This window comes from Phoca vitulina, unplaced genomic scaffold (genome assembly GCF_004348235.1).
Source record: "Phoca vitulina isolate PV1807 unplaced genomic scaffold, GSC_HSeal_1.0 scaffold65, whole genome shotgun sequence".
Lineage (NCBI taxonomy): Eukaryota > Metazoa > Chordata > Mammalia > Carnivora > Phocidae > Phoca > Phoca vitulina.
This window is the reverse complement of record NW_022589768.1, coordinates 1,097,907-1,115,400: the sequence shown is the minus strand read 5'-3', so window position 1 is coordinate 1,115,400 and position 17,494 is coordinate 1,097,907.

Genomic DNA, 17,494 nt, shown 5'->3' with positions numbered 1-17,494 from the left:
AAATGTTTGGTAGAATTCCCCTGGGAAGCCATCTGGCCCTGGGCTTTTGTGTTTTGGGAGATTTTTGATGACTGCTTCTATTTCCTTAGTGGTTATAGGTCTGTTCAGGTTTTCTATTTCTTCCTGGTTCAGTTTTGGTAGTTGATACATCTCTAGGAATGCATCCATTACTTCCAGGTTATCTAATTTGCTGGCATAGAGTTGCTCATAATATGTTCTTATAATTGTTTGTATTTCTTTGGTGTTGGTTGTGATCTCTCCTCTTTCATTCATGATTTTGTTGATTTGGGTCATTTCTCTTTTCTTTTTGATAAGTCTGGCCAGGGGCTTATCAATCTTGTTAATTCTTTCAAAGAACCAGCTCCTAGTTTCGTTGATCTGTTCTACTGTTCTTTTGGTTTCTATTTCATTGATTTCTGCTCTGATCTTTATTATTTCTCTTCTCCTGCTGGGTTTAGGCTTTATTTGCTGTTCTTTCTCCAGCTCCTCTAGGTGTAGGGTTAGGTTGTGTACTTGAGACCTTTCTTGTTTCTTGAGAAAGGCTTGTATTGCTATATACTTTCCTCTTAGGACTGCCTTTGCTGTATCCCAAAGATTTTGAATAGTTGTGTTTTCATTTTCATTGGTTTCCATGAATTTTTTTAATTCTTCTTTAATTTCCTGGTTGACCCATTCATTCTTTAGTAGGATGCTCTTTAGCCTCCATGTATTTGAGTTCATTCCGACTTTCCTCTTGTGATTGAGTGCTAGTTTCAAAGCATTGTGGTCTGAAAATATGCAGGGGATGATCCCAATCTTCTGGTACCGGTTGAGACCTGATTTATGACCTAGGATGTGATCTATTCTGGAGAATGTTCCATGGGCACTAGAGAAGAATGTGTATTCCGTTGCTTTGGGATGGAATGTTCTGAATATGTCTGTGAAGTCCATTTGGTCCAGTGTGTCATTTAAAGTCTTTATTTCCTTGTTGATCTTTTGCTTAGATGATCTGTCCATTTCAGTGAGGGGGGTGTTAAAGTCCCCCACTATTATTGTATTGTTGTCGATGTGTTTCTTTGCTTTTGTTATTAATTGCCTTATATAATTGGCTGCTCCCATGTTAGGGGCATAGATATTTACAATTGTTAGATCTTCTTGTTGGGTAGACCCTTTAAGTATGATATAGTGTCCTTCCTCATCTCTTATTACAGTCTTTGGTTTAAAATCTAATTTGTCTGATATAAGGATTGCCACCCCAGCTTTCTTTTGGTGTCCATTAGCATGGTAAATGGTTTTCCACCCCCTCACTTTCAATCTGGGGGTGTCTTTGGGTCTAAAATGAGTCTCTTGCAGACAGCATATCGATGGGTCTTGTTTTTTAATCCAATCTGATAGCCTGTGTCTTTTGATTGGGGCATTTAGCCCATTTACATTCAGGGTAACTATTGAAAGATAGGAATTTAGTGCCATTGTATTGCCTGTAAAGTGACTGTTACTGTATATTGTTTGTGTTCCTTTCTGGTCTATGTTGCTTTTAGGCTCTCTCTTTGCTTAGAGGACCCCTTTCAATATTTGTTGTAGGGCTGGTTTCGTGTTTGCAAATTCCTTTAGTTTTTGTTTGTCCTGGAAGCTCTTTATCTCTCCTTCAATTTTCAATGACAGCCTAGCTGGATATAGTATTCTTGGCTGCATATTTTTCTCATTTAGTGCTCTGAATATGTCCTGCCAGTCCTTTCTGGCCTGCCAGGTCTCTGTGGATAAGTCTGTTGCCAATCGAATGTTTCTACCATTGTAGGTTACATATCTCTTCTCCCAAGCTGCTTTCAGGATTTTCTCTTTGTCTCTGAGACTCGTAAGTTTTACTATTAGATGTCGGGGTGTTGACCTATTTTTATTGATTTTGAGAGGGGTTCTCTGTGCTTCCTGGATTTTGATGCCTGTTTCCTTCCCCAAATTAGGGAAGTTCTCTGCTATAATTTGCTCCATTATACCTTCTGCACCTCTCTCTCTTTCTTCTTCTTCTGGGATCCCAATTATTCTAATGTTGTTTCGTCTTATGGTATCGTTAATCTCTCGAATTCTGCCCTCGTGATCCAGTAGTTGTTTATCTCTCTTTTTCTCAGCTTCTTTATTTTCCATCATTTGGTCTTCTATCTCACTGATTCTTTCTTCTGCCTCATTTATCCTAGCAGTTAGCGCCCCCATATTTGATTGCACCTCATTGATAGCCTTTTTGATTTCTACTTGGTTCGATTTTAGTTCTTTTACTTCTCCAGAAAGGATTTCTCTAATAACTTCCATGTTTTTTTCAAGCCCAGCTAGTATCTTTAAAGTGATGATTCTGAACTCTAGATCTGACATCGTACTAATGTCCGTATTGAGTAGGTCCCTGGCAGAGACTCTTAACTCTAAAAGACACACTGCTGGTGACCAGAGGGGAGGTGGCTGGGGGAGGGGGGAAACAGATGATGGGGATGAAGGAGGGCACTTGTCGTGATGAACAATGGGTGATATATGGAAGTGTTAAATCACTATATTATATACCTGAAACTAATGTTACACTGTATATTAACTATACAGGAATTAAATTAAAATAAAATAAAATCTGTTTCCAAATTACATGCTTTCCCCTCTATATCCTGCCTCCTAAGAAATTGGAAGCAATTCAGATTCTGTTTCCTTTAAGTGGAATCTGCTTTTACTTCTCTGCAAAGTGTGGAACATTATTTCAGTTGCTCATGCTGTTCCCTGCAGCACTTCATGCTGTTCCACATCAGTTTTCATGCTGTTCCACGTGTCAGCTGTTCATGCTGTTCCATGCAGCAGTTCATGCTGTTCTATATGTCATTTGGCTGACACCTTTGAACTTGCTCCCCGTGGACATCAAGGAAAGCATAAGCCCCCCTGTGGCTCTGGTTTTGGAGTGCTTCCTCCTCCTTCCCATATGCGTCTCGCCCCACATCTGGTTCACGGCCAACACGGTTCAGATCCCAGTCTTGGCTCCATCTGTGCTGGGAGCCATTTCGGATCCCCACTGTTGCCCCCGCAGCATTCTGCATTCCCTCTCTCCCCCTCTTCCCTTTCTCTTCCTTCGCTTCTCAAGCGAGGAATGGCGTGCCTCCTTATGTAATTATTCTAAGCAGACTCCGCTGCTGACCTGCAAACTGAGCAGCAGTCTGGACCGTTCCTCATTGCGGGGAGCGCAGAGCCTGGCATGGAGTGGGATACCCATAGCTGTTCAACGAGAGACTGGTGGAATGAATGAACACAAGGAGCCTCCTTCCCCCATCCAGACTTACTTGGGGGATATGCCCCAGTCTCACCATGGGCAGGGCCCTCTCGAAGTAGCAGTAGTTGGATCCCCATATGTCGCCTCCAGAAGGTGGAGAGCAAGCACCAAACCTGGGGTCCTCGGGCCTGGACTGGAGACACGCTCTCCCTCTCCCCCGCTGGGTGATACACCCAAACACTCTGGGCCCCGCTGTCCTCACGAGGAAAAGGAGGACGTTGGTAGGTCTTGTCTGAGGCTCCCACCGTCAGTGATTCCGTGCCTTTGCTGGGCACAGCGCCTCCCACTACGGGCAAACCACGAAGGAGCCAGGGGCGAGTGGACTCGCTCGCCCGCGCACAGTCACAGACCACAGGCTGGGGCCCCTGAGGTTCAGGGAGCACGGAGCTACAGGGCAGGAGTCAGGCTCCCAGGATCAGAATCGAGGGGAAGAGGAGCCCGGAGCCTCGGCCAGCTCCGAAGGCCAGAGCAGGGATGATGCCGGCCAGCCTCTGGTGTCTCTGGGCCCAGGCTCCCCTCACTCACCATCCCCCACCCCCGGACCCCATCCAGGCCGAGTCAGTCCCCGGGCGTCCACGGCCTCCCACTGTGACGCAGCGTGCCTGCCACCTCGAAGCATCGTCAAGGGCACAGACACGGACGTGTGGCCTAGACAAAATGATTTTGCCTCGGAAGGGAAGCTCCATGAATCTTCAAGTCTCTGCAAACATGGGATCATTAGGTGGTACAATGGCTAATGAATTTAATGCAGATAATTGCAGCTTAATGCACATTGACAAAACAATTTAAAATACTGATTCACTCCGGTGGCTCTGGTTCTTTGAGGATTCTCCCGAGAATGAGACGTCCCTCTGTGCTTTAATACAAGAGATTGTTTTTCAGAGCAAAGGGGGTCTTTGCGTGCTCGCCTTGCCCACAGCAAATCCACACCTTCACCGTCCCATTACTCTCCCCTAACCACAAATAAGAGCAAGAGCCCACCCACTGGGAGGAAAGTGCCTCAAACTGATAAAGAAGTCACATGTCCTAACGCAAGTTGCACTGAACTTGGGGAGCCTGCTTGGAGACACGGCGTGTCAGCTTAGGAAGCCGCAGCCTGTCCCAGGGCAGTGGTAGCCCCGGGCTTAGAACCTGGATTAGGGCAGTGATCTGGGGCCATCCATGGACCTCACAGGTAAGAAGGAGGGCATGAGACCCTCCGAACCCCTGCTTCTGAAGCCAGGGCTAACCGAGGAGTGCAGGCAGCCAGGGGAGCACTGCGTGGGGCGCTCCCACAGCCGAGTCACTTCATGCCAGAATGGTGTAGCCCCGGGAGACTTGCCTCTTAGCCATGTGCCCGTGCCGAGTGCCTCCTGAGCGGGCGGGCAGGCAGGGTCTGGGCCGCAGATGTGTCGTTTGACCTGCGCCGGGGACTGTCACTCGCGAGTCACAATTACTTTGGTCTTCTGAAAAGTCGGACCTCCTAGCCACAGCAGGCCCGTGCTGCTGTTTGCCAATAACCCTCAGGAGCTACGGGGCCATCCTCTTCTTCGGATGGTCAGGGGTCCCCTGCTCTCCGCAGCCCCACACTCTCACCTTCATTCGCTGCGGCCACCTTGCTGGTCCTGGCGGGCGTTTGAGTTTCCTTCTGTTCCGCCTGGGCAGGTGCTGTGCCAGGCAGTGAGGTCCGCAGGGGAATGGCGCAGTCCCCTGCTGCACGGGAGTCTGTTGGACACACCGCCTTCCTCGTTCACTCGATAAACTGTGAGCCGTTCTGGGCTGGGCTCCGTGCCCCTGCTGGGAACTGAGAGGTGGGGAGATAGAAGACCCCGTGGGTGTTCTTAAGAGTGTATAGTCTCGGCGGGGGGGGGGGGGGGGCATGTGAACAGATGACTGAAACCCAAAGTGATTGCAGTCAGAAGCCAGGAGCCGTGGGTAAGAAGTGATTAACCCCTACTGTGCCAGCCAGATTGGCCAGAGTCTGGTTAACCATGTTCCACCCGTGGTCCTGGGGCTGCACACCCGGGGACTGAGTGTTAGTACTGGCCAGAAGCCAGAAGAGATGTTTCCTTCGGAGGAAAAGCTCCCTCATTGGTCCAGCAGGGTATTAAAGCCACAGAATGTTGGCCCTTGTAGAGAGTGCATGCCGTCCCAGTGCATTAAAGACAAAGGCTTGGATTCTGTTTGCATCTGGAGCAAAGCATGAGTGCAGACAAGACTCGAACCGAAGAGTTCTAGGGCAAGAATCAGAAGTGGTGTGGGGGCAGAACACTGTAGGCACGCAAGAAAATCAGATTGGCACAGCCCAGACCCTGCCCAGGCAGAGCCGGCTGGACTCCCACCCGGCTCCGAGGCACCCGGCGTCTTGGATCCTTATTCGGAAACCACGGGAATGGCGACATCATGCTGCCAGGCCGTCTTCAGCAGCTCTGTTCCTGTTTTAGTAGCCATTCTAACTACGTCTGTTTCTTTGTGCAGGGACGCACAGGTACTCTTGTCTTCTTCACCAAGTTGTGGTTGTGAAAGACCATCCGAATGATGCTGCAGCTGGATGGCCCGCCTGGACGTGCACATAGGATTACGACTGGGGTGCCTGGCGGGAAAAGGAAGGACAGCAAGCGCTCCCCTTTGCAAGATTCTGCCACGGCTCCTGGACTCCCATTTGTCTCCGGCAGGTTGCACGGTGCACCGAGCAGAGCCATGAGCGGGGGTGTGTGGGGAAGGAGCTGGAGCGAAAGGAGCATCTGAGTTTGTCCGGGAGAGTCAGGGTGGGTTTCACCAGGCAAGGACCCCGGGGCTGGCACTTGAAGGAGGAGCTCATAGAGCAGGTGAATCCTGCTGGGGCAGGTGGGAGCTTTCAGAGGAGTGGTCTTTGAGTTAGGGTTTGAGGGATGAGAGAGCTTTGACTGGGCACAGACGAGGGCAAAGGTCCTCCCGGTGGGGAGGTCGAGCACGAGAAACGAAAAGGATGCATGAAATATGGAGGTTTACAGGAAATCGGCACTGATGCCCTGACTAGGACACCAATGTCAGGCTAACGCCGCGGAAACTAAGGAGGCGTGCCCGGAGGCTTACAGAGCCATGAGTGCTCGGCGGACAGAAGGCTGCCTTGGACATGTTTGCCAGGCAGCTCAAGGTGAATTAAAGGACGAGGAACTGGCAGGCATGACCTTCAGTGGCCTCCTTCTTCTCTGAGGTTCATTTTTTGTAATTTAGGGACCATAGGGCTTTGGTGGCAGGGTCGTCGTCAATACTTTATGATGTGTGTAAAGCACACGGTAAGGTGCCCAGCACGTGGCGCCCAGCAGCTGCTCAGCAAACCGTGGTCTCTCGCCCTCTCCTCTCCGTGCTCATGAGGAAGGTGCCAAACTGGGTCCCAGCCAGCTCAGCTGCTGGGATGTTGCAGGACCATGGGCAGCGCCTGGGTGAGAATCTGCCTCCTGCACCCTGACATGTGCCCACCTTGATGACACCTCATTTATTTACAGGGTTTAGCTCATTAATAGCATGCATGCAACTAAAACGTTCCATCATGCTGGTTTCCCTTCCCAGATTGGTATGCTGGGTGGATAACTCTTCTCTTTGGGGTGAGATTAGAGACCAAACAGACGATACAAACAGACCCTGGGATTAGGACACTTTGCACCTCCTGTGTCATGACCTGGCCGCAGTGAGATCGGCTGTGTGCGCTCGTCCTTATCTCTGTGATCTCAAGGGAGTCCCTGATCTTTCAAGGAGGGCAGTTTGCTCCCATTTTGTAGGAGTCATGAAGGGGAAGAAAGTTTGTGGAAATTTTGATCAACTGTAGCACACAGAAGTCAGCTAATAATATTGTTGATATTATTCTGGAATTTTCATAAAACACATGAAAGCTCATGTATAGCTGATACAGTCGATTTTTCATAAATCATTTCCAGAAAGTTATGGCATTTTTAGCTGAGAGGCACGGGAAGCTCTTAGACTGCTTCTCAGTCATAGCTAAGACACAGCTTTCAAGTGGGTTTTTCAGAAACAAACTATAAAGAGTGAAATTAGTGGACTTCTTAGTTCTTTGAATTGATTGACTCACCCTCCAGAGCTGGGACAGACAACTTGTTTTTGCCGCCGATGTTTCTGCTTCACAGGCGGTTGGGTGTAGGAATTGGGGGTCAAAGTGGCCGGGGGCGCTGCGCTGGATGGCGATTTCCACACCAGCACGGGGGGCTGTGGGTGGAGCTGAGGTGAGGCCCCAGCCGAGCCAAGAGGGTGCATGCCGGAGTCCAGCTCCAGCTGGGGTGGGTCTCTCGTAGGAAAGGACGGCGTCGGCAAATGAGGAGACAGACACAGGGTCAGGTTGCAAGCATCTCCTCCTGACAGCCTCGGAGGAACTTTATTTATATGTTAGGATATTTTTGTTTTTCCAAATCTTAGATCATTTTCTGGATTACAGCCATAGCCTTCTTTCATTTTTCCTTTGTAATGATTAACATGACCTTTATTGATTTCTGCTTATTGGCTTTCGCTAAAACTAAAAAACAGTACGCAAAGAGAAAGGTGCTAGACAGAGCGTGACCGTCTTGTTATTTTGTTCTATAAAAACTAATTCTTTGTGGAATTAGCTTCATTATGATTGCTTAGATAGGCGTAACTAAGGTGAGTAGTCACTTTATCATGAAACCCCAGAAATATTCCCACAATTATAAAGATTGCCATAAACAAAATGAAAGAGAACAGCAGGAGCCAGTCCAGAAATATTCCCGCAATTATAAAGATTGCCATAAACAAAATGAAAGAGAATAGCAGGAGCCAGCAATGGAGTCTCCTGTTTTCAGGATCGTCCCCCATACTTGGACCTTGTCAAACAGCATGAGTAGCTTGGCTCACGCCAGGTGCAGACATACTTAGGCTTGCTCCCCTTCACCCAGCCCCATGGAGTTCACCGACCCTTCGTCCCCCAGCCACCCCCAGTCATTCCCGGCTACTACCAGCCGCTTCTAGGACTGCGAAGAAGTGGCCTCATGCCCCCTTAGGAGGTGCCGCCCCTGCTTCATGCCTCAGAGGAAATAAACAGAGTTGAATTGACTCATTGACGTTCCTCAGCCTCCACATCTGTAGGTTTGGTGGGGGACGACACAGGGGCCCAGGGCTCTAAGGGCCTTCCTGGATCTGCTCCCTGACCCCTCCCTGTACAGTCACCCAGCGCCCAGGGCTACACCTCCCCACTCCCTACTATACACCTGGTCATGGTTGGGTTCTGCAGAAGCAGACTCTGACGTAGAGTTTGGAACGCAAGCTGTTTATTAAGGGTTAACACCTGGAGGGGAAAGGGGCAGAGACAGGCTCAGCAAAGCCCAGGCTAGCCCAGTGGGGGCTGTGGACAGAGGATGTCCGTCAGAGGCGGCCAGGCCCTCCTGCCCTCACAGCGCCAGTCACCAGAGGTGGGCTGTTCTGGAAGGACAAAGAGTCTGGCCACAGCTGAGGATAATGCTGAAATCTGATGGCAGAGGCTGTCTGATGGCGGAGGCTGTCTGTCTGCTGGTCTCCGTCCCCACGGTTGACAGCAGATCCTTCCTTGAAGGGGTCTGGGCAGCGCATCCGTCTGCTGTCTGCTCCTGTGTTGCTCAGAAGCACCGCTTCATATGCATTCGGGGGGTAGCCTTTCCTCCTCAGACACCAGGAGTGGGACACCCATGGGGTAAGATGCAGCTGGCCTCCAGGCCATGGCTGACGTGCGCGGACCCCCTTCTCCACTACGCATTCTTTATCTACCCCTGCTGGCCTCCATGCTTTCCCAGTGTGGGGACGAGACTCTCATGCCCGAGGGGGCGGAGTCCCAAGTCACCGTGCCCGTCTCAGGCTGTCATCGTTGTATGCATCCATCTGCTCTTCCAGTTGGGCAGGGGGATGTCAAGAGGGTCCTAAGCGGTCACTGATGTTCCATACAAGTCTCCATGTCCCCAGTGTGTAAGATCAACCTGCCCCATCCTGCAATCAGGGTCGTCTCACTCTGCCGAGATGGTGGCCTCTCTTCCTGCCCACTGGCCCCTCAGCAAGGAATTCATAGTGCCTGGGTAGCAGCTACAGCGTGTAATCCAGTGAGACTCCTGCTGTGTCCCCTGGAGAAAGTGTGTGCCCTCTGGGGACCAGGACCTCTAACCCCACAGAGTCCACGGTAGTGGGGACGAGAAGGGCAGAGTCCAGCCAGGGGTCATTAGGAGTCCATGGTGAGTGGGGTCACTCCCTCTTTCACCTCTGGGGCCTGGACCTCCGTGTTCTTCTTCTTGGGGACATGGCTCCATAGAAAGATCTCTGATCTGTGCATGGACTTCCTGCTGGAGGATGGCCTCCCATCCTTGCAGAGCCTCACGTCCACTTGGCATGCAGCTGAGCTCTCTCACACGGCCGTGTGATGCTCTCAGACCGGCAGCTTCAGGGTGGCAGGGCAATGTGACCAGAGGGTCTCATGGTCGCTGATCCACTCCCACAACTCCTCTGCAGAACACAACCTGATAAAGCCCACCAGGTGTTGTGCTTCTGTCTTCTTGGTGGGAGGTACAAGTTGCACTGATTTATCTTTTACTTTGGAAGAAATGTCCCAACATACACCTGACTGCTGGGCCCTATGAATTTTATGGATGTGCCAGGATCCAGAGTCTTCGCACCATTTATCTCCAACCCTCTGGGTGCACGTGTGACTATCGATTCTTGTTCATCCATCCTGATCAATGTAATGCCATTGATGGATGGTGTGGTGTTATGTAGGACGTCGGATGGTCCAGATCTCTTCCACTTATATCGTGACGGAGGATGGGAGAGTTAGCATATCTCTGGGACAAAACTGTAAATGTATACTGTCGCCCATTCCATGCGAGTGAAAACAGCCTCTGATCCTCTTTTCTGAATGGGATAGGAAAGAGTGCAGTTGCCAGATCAGAGACCACGTACCACGTCCCCGAAGCTGTTCGTCCATCGTGACAAGAAGCTACAGTTGCACTCGGGGTCATGAGCTTGCACTCGTCCCCGACATCCCCCCGGATCGTGTGCTTTCTGCAGGGGCCAGACTCCACAGACGGGACCACGGCCTCTGCCTGTTTCACACCCCTCAGAGAAGCTTACTCTGCTGTCTTCCCAGAGATGTCACGTGATTTTTGATTAGCTGTCTTGTCCAGGGTGGAGTAATCTCTGAGCCTTCCTATAAGACAGCTAGTACCCCACAGGCCGAGGACCCATGAGCTGATTGCCTAAACTGCCAGGTGTGTCAACCCCAGGCACACCCTCGAAGTCGGGGCAAGTGATCAATCACTGTGTGGGTCCGCGGATGCAGAAGATGCTCTGTAAGCTGTTCCCTGGGCAGGGGTCCATCTACCACGCAACCCTCACATCTCTGCACCCCAACAACAAGGCCACGATGGCATTTGGATCTCTGGGTATCCTTGTCGGCTCTGACTGCCAATTCTAGAAATATCTGGTCATTCTCCTTTCCTTGCTGTACGGTTGCTTGAGGAAGTGCTGAGGGTCCTCTTGTAAAAGGGCTGGACGATTATTCAGTGTGTTTGCAAGAACGTTGCAGGTTCCTTCCTCCTGGGGACCCGGCCACCTATTCAACCAGTGATTCTCCATCTGAAATTTGACTCCGGCCCAGAAGCAAGACAAGGGGTTGTGACACTGTGTTGGGGCAACTTCCATCGCCTGTTGTTCATCTGGGCTCGATGTCTGCTGCTGCCCCAGGCTGACCAGTGTCCTTGTCCAGGGCCCATCGGTTTGGCTCTCAGGATCTCTGTGGTCGTGGCCCCTTACCTTCCACTCTGTCCTTGCCGGTCGTTACAGTAACTGCAACTGCTTGGTTCTTGGCCACTAACCTCCGACGCCCGTGCAGCTTCAGGGTCCGGCCACGCCCCGGAGCCCAGCTGTGGAGCAGCCTCCCCTGCCAGGGGCACTGGCCGGCGGAGGAGACCCTTGTCTGCGCAGAGGGCACATTTCTCGAGGTCAGCAGTGTGCCTTCTGGATCTTCCTGCAGCACCCAATCGTCTGCTGGGTCGTCCAAGCGAACCGGGCAGAAGGAGAGGCAGAACTGCAATGTGGGCTGGACAACATTTTTGCGGATCGTACGGGCTGCATTCCACTGGAGTCGAGTTCCTTTGAATCAAAACGGCCTGGCCCTTTATCCCACCACCTCCCCGAGTCTCCAGATGAAAGCTGCGCAGGGCAGGGCTCTCGGGCACAGCGGGGCCCTGCAGCTGAAGCGGGCCCTGAGGAGCCTAGCTCCTCTCCCTGGGGTCGGGTGGGAGCAGCTGGGCAGTGCGTCTCCGTGTCTCCCACAGACCCCTCTGGCCCGTGTCCCTGATGGCGCTTCTCAAGCCCCTCTGAGACGCGGTGGTAATGCCTTTGTTGGCCGTCCGCCTGCCCCTGTCATCGTGCCGGACACATAAGAGGTCGGGGCCTCAGAGACACAGCTGGGAAACTGCAGGTGGAACAGGGCTCTGAGTTCTGGGAGAGAAATCTGGGAAGCTCCCTCGGGCTGGGGGTCTGGCATGGAGACCAGTCTGAAGTTGGAGCAGAAACCAGGGGGCCAGGGGGCAGTGACCTGTGGGCAGGGTGGAGCCTGGAAGGATTCTGAACTTGGGGGTGACGTGTCCCGAGGCTGTAGGAAGGGTTTTCCAGCCACCCGAGTGGAGGATGCAGTGGCGGGGACCGGCCGGCTTCGGGGACCTCGGGGACACGTTGCCCTGTGCATGTGGGGGGTGAGCAGCACCCGTACTGAGGCCGGGACGGGGACGGTGGTGAAGGAGACCATGTGGCGGACACTCGGGAGGTCCGAACGCACAGCATGTCGGTACTGGGAGTGCAGATGCATTAATCCACCTCCAGTGTCGATGTCTGGATACACTGATCTAACGGGGCCATTTCCCAAAGCGTGGCCGTGAAGCCAGGTCAGGGGAAGGATGTGAGAGGCCTCCATCTCAGAGTCACAGAAATTGAAGCTCAGGGGGCTGGCAAACAGCTGGAATTTTCCTCGGCTGCTTCGGGACCACATCCTCCTGTTCCTGTTCTGCTCTTCCCACCCGGGGGTCCCTTGCCCCTCAGGCCCCTGCTCTCCCGCACATTCTGGGATGCAAACAGCCGACAGAGGGGGCCAGGGCCAATACACACCCGAGCTCGTCTGACGGTCATGCTGCTGCCCAGGCCCCCGCCCCATTCCGCCCTCTCTCGGCGACCCTGCCCTGCAGAGGGACCTCCCAGGCCTCGAGGCCCGTAGCTGCAGAGACCCCGCGGTAGCACCCACACACTCTGGCCGAAACCCAGCCCCAGGCTTTGTGGGGTCTGGCTCTCCTCCGGCCACACCTTGCTCCAAGGGGCAGTGAAACTGCCCCCCACCTCGAGCATGGTGCTGGTGCTCGGGGGCTCAGAAGTCTCTGCCCAGGGGCCCCAAGGCTGCAACCGGGGTCTGTGCAGCCCTTCCCTGGACCCAGTTCTTCACTCTCCCCTGATCTGTGCACCTCTAGGTTAACGGGGGGCGTGGACAGAGTTCCCTTTGCAGCCAGGGGTTCCCTACATGTGTGTGAGGCCGATCTTAGTACAGGAAGGAGCCAGACCCTCATCTGCATGCTTGTTCTGGGCCCTGCAAAGTTAGAGCAGGCTTTGTATCTACGGCAATAATCCACGTTTGGGGCTGAATCATTCTTTGCTGCACATTTAGGATGCTAGCACCACCCTGGCCTCCACCCACCAGATGCCAAGGACACCGTCCCAATCACTACCATTAAAAGTGTCTCCAAACAAATTGCGCCCCAGACCGCGGGAAGAGGGGGGAAGTGAGCTTACCACCAGTTGGAAGCCACCACCCTGGAATAATTAGTGACTGTAGTTCTAGTTCACTAAGACCTGAAATGCCTAGTTCCAAAGACCCTTAGGACTTAGCGAAAACAAACAAATCCTCAAAAAGGGAATTAGAACAATGTTAAGCGTGCACACGATTCTAATCCGTGATTTCCTTTGGCAGGTACGTTAGGGAAGATGGAATAGCGGCAATGCTATGGTTTCTGGTTAGGGGCTGTGTCCGCACCGTGGGCGCCAGGAGCTATGGCTCAGGCTTCCGTCGGGGCCTCGGCCTGGGACGTCAGCGTCTTGTTGGCCGCGGGAGCCACTGTGCCCTCCATGTGCGCTGGTGTCCACGCCGGGCCGGGTGAACTGCTGCAGGAACAGCGGTCGTCCCCCCTCCTGCCCTCTGGCTCAGACCCCACAGAGTCTGCGTCCCCAGCCACGGGCAGGCCAGGGAGCCCCTGCTGCTGTGACTCTCAGAATCGCACAAAACCACGCGGTGCAGGGATGCCCCTCAGCTGGGGCTGCCGGGGCCAGACTGCCTGGCTGGGGTTCCGATCAGTCTCCGCTCTCCTCGGCACTTGCGGACGTCGGGCCGAAGGGTTCCTAGATGCATCATTCCCCACACCGGGCACCTTTCATCTGAGACATCTTAGACATGAGGATTCCCACGGCAGCAGTGGGAGCCAGATCAATGGGGCTGAACTGTGTCCCGGGACCGGGCTGCCCTTTACTGCGACCTTCTGGTCGTGCCCGGTGCCCTCACGGGGAATGCGCCCCTTCCCCTGATGTCAGAGCTTCTTCAGGCTCCCGGCCGCCCTGCCCGCCCTCCTGAGCTTCGGGGAAATGAGAGCTGCCTTCCTGATTGGTGGCAGTCTCAGTCCTCACCCCATCCCCACCTCCAGAACCATCTACGCTGCTTTGAAGGCAGACATTCACCCGTTACGTGTGAGCTCCAGGGGGGTAGAGACTATGGCTGTCCTCAGCGACATGACGTTAGCGCCTGGGCACGGGAGGCTCGCCGTGCGCTCTGACGAGTGCATTTGCTCATCAACTAGCCGGTGAATCCTTGCAGGTCTTATCCTGGAAGAACGACCCACCAAGGGGTACTGGGTAAAATCACGTTGGGTTTCATGTGCTTTTAGGCCTTGTTACTGGACTCCGCGGCTCAGGCACCTTGACTGGCTGCCGCGCAGGGAGGGTACAGCGCCCTGGGACACGGAGCCCGTGCGGGCTCACAGGCCGCAATCACGTGACGGGAGGGCAGGATTTCCTCACCGCTTCCTGTGCGGGCGCTTTCCAGACCTGGCCGCCTTTAATCCTGGAAGCGACCTGCCCAGTAAGAATTCCCACCCGCGCTTTAGATGTGAGGTGAAGGAGGTGTCCCGTGCCACGGTGCGGAGCAGAGTCGGGATTCGAACCCAGGACTGTCCGGCCAGACTGTGCTCCTTCCCACGTCTCCTGCTGTTTCCTGAGCGGAAACATCTCCACGCAAACAGCTGCCATTCCCTCTGAGCACACGAAGGAAGGAGGAGAGTAGTATGAAAACACAAAGGAGCAAACGGACTGGAAGCCGGAGGCGTGGGGCGTGCGGGCAGCGAGCTCTGCGCTGGGTAAGCCGGAGTGGGGCTGAAGGGCTTGCTCGAACGGGCTCTGTGCAGCTGCTTGGCACACAGGCCAGAAAGGTGGACTCACCGCCGGGCCACGTGGCCCATCAACGGGCACACCTCCGCTCCTCGGGTTCCCCGTGTATAAAAACACTGTGCAAGGAGCAGGATCCACGGGTCCCGCGGCTCGGCCTGTCACCACCTTCCAGCTCTGCTTCTTCTCATGTTATTAAAGCAGATATCAAGTGTAATTAGCATCCCCTCGAGAGCACATCAGCGGGCGCATCCCTGAAGACAGGTCGTGTCATTAATTCGAGCACACCAAGAAGGAAGGCAGAAAGCACGAGGCAGCGGGGCCACGAGAGGGGGGACCGTCAGCAACGCGGCCTTTGAGGTGTGTGATCGAGAGCCCGGCTCCGACCGGCCTCCCGTGTGCCCAGCCCTTCCTCTGCCCTGCAGGCCGGTCCCCACTTCACCCCTGCAACAGCCCCGGGCATGGGAGCCCTGCCTGTCCCCATTCCCACCAGAGAAAACTGTGACAGCCCAAGGTCATGGAGTCACTAAGCAAAGACTCCGGGATCCTACAAGACGTGTGATTTGCACAATTTGCTTAACTTTGGGGGCCAGTGTCCCCAACATGTATTTGAGAATAATTGTCCCTGTGATTATTATCAATAGAAGAGTCACCTGGAGTGGAGGTTAGGAGGATGAAGAACAGGGAGATGGATGGAAAGGCATTTGGAAAATTAGAAGCCTACATTTTAGTGTCATCGAATGACCAAAGGGGATCACATTTCTCTTCACTCTGGTCTGAAAAGCCTCCAAGGTTTTCAATGCATTTATTTTCTTGTGGTTTCTTTGACCCGGAAAATTTTTTCCCTAAACCTCCTTTGGTGCCTGGAAAACCTTCTCTGTTCTAGAAGCCTGCACTCAGGCACTGCCTCCTTCAGGAAGCCCTCCCTGGTTGCCTCTTCCATTTCCTCCCCAGCCCAGGTCTCCGTCAGAACACTCGCCTCGCACATAACTAGGCCCAGAGGGCCTCCCAGGCCACAGCCATGGCCTACGGTGCTCCATGCCCCTTGCCCTGTGGGGGATGTCGGCGGCACCGCCTGTGCCGGCCTGCAGGCTTTCGGGGCCGGCGGAGTGCCCAGAGCTAGTGCCCGGGAGCCTTAGCGAAGGACAGAGGCCGTGGAGTGCAAGCACCCTGGCTCCGTGGCCCTCCGGGCAGCGCTCCCACGTGTGTCCGCCACGGCTCTGCGGCTCTCCGGCAGGGTCAGGCCCGGTCACCCCCTGAACCCCAGCTCTTCCACTGGCGGACACCCGGTCACCTTCATCACCCTCCCGGTGTCACTTCCCCATTGAAATCACCTCTGAAATGAGCTGTCTGCCCTCGCTCGCTCACTTCCAGTCTGGCTTCAAGGAAACCTGAACCAGCACATGGGCGGGACACTGGTCGGTGGGCAGTGGTGTTCCCTTGGTCCCAGCCTGCGTCTGCACCGTCGGAAGGGCGTCCCGGGCGCACGGTGTCAGCCGCACTGCTGGCTCCGGCCCCGCGTACCGGCCGGCGCTCTTACCGGCCACAGGCAAGACTCGGATTCGCCGAGTTTCTGCATGAGATTGGCCGTCCCGATGGCCAGGACGCTGTGCAGATCTGTGCTTTCTCCTTTGCACTCGGCCTTCTGTGTTTAAACGCATTTAAATGCTCCCATGTGTACATCTCCCGCTGCTACAGGAGGGTGACGTCATGGAACTGATCTCAGCCCGTTTTAGCGCTGGCAGACAGCATGGAGGGCGCGGCGTGGAGTCTGGACCCAGATCCTCGTCCTGCTCCGTGTTTAAAGAATTGCTTGGATTCGGGGCGCCTGGGTGGCTCAGTTGGTTAAGCGACTGCCTTCGGCTCAGGTCACGATCCTGGAGTCCCGGGATCGAGTCCCACATCGGGCTACGTGCTCAGCAGGGAGTCTGCTTCTCCCTCTGACCCTCCCCCCTCTCATGTGCTCTCTCTCATTCTCTCTCTCAAATAAATAAATAAAATCTTTAAAAAAAAAAAAAAAGAATTGCTTGGATTCGCTGTCCGAACCCTTATAGGTGTATCTTTGAGACCTGAGATCATTTTAAAAGCGTTATGTAACATTTATTAACTCTATTTGCCTTTATTAGCTGAGAAAAAACCTAATAACACGTCCTTCACAACACACAGGGTGAGGGCTCTTCAGTGACCCCAGAGCCACTCGGCCAACACCCGAGCGCGTCCCCTCCAGCCACCGGCCTCACTCCGCCTCCTCCTGGCTGGTGGGTAGGGTTGGAGTTTTTCAAACAACCATAATATTTGCTAATTAGTTTCTAATTTAAAAAACCCATGCTGATCACAGACGTCCCCTAGACCTTAGCCAAGAAGGCCAAGGTTTAGAGAGAATGCGCTCAAGCCTCTTATTCCCTCTCTGTGGGAATTCCAACGCCCTTCTCCTGATTTCTGACAGTTCCCAGGGGCATAAAGCCTCTGTTGTGCCCAGCTCTGGTTTCCTGTTTTTCCTCAGACTGACGATGTTCCCTTATATTTCGAGTTGTCCGAACGGTTTTAACATAAACAGATACTGAATTTCATCAAATGCTTTTTCTGTGTATATTTAAAATGATCCTATCAAAAGCTCACATGACCTCTCCTTTATTAAAGTGGTTGATTATAATAATTGATTTTTGAATGTCAAATCAGCCGTGCATTATTGGAATAAAAATATTTTTGTATACATCACTGAATTTGGATTGCTATATTTTATTGAGGATTTTTGCACCTATATTCCCAAAGAGGCTGGCTTATATTTCATTTTTTCTTGAAATGCTC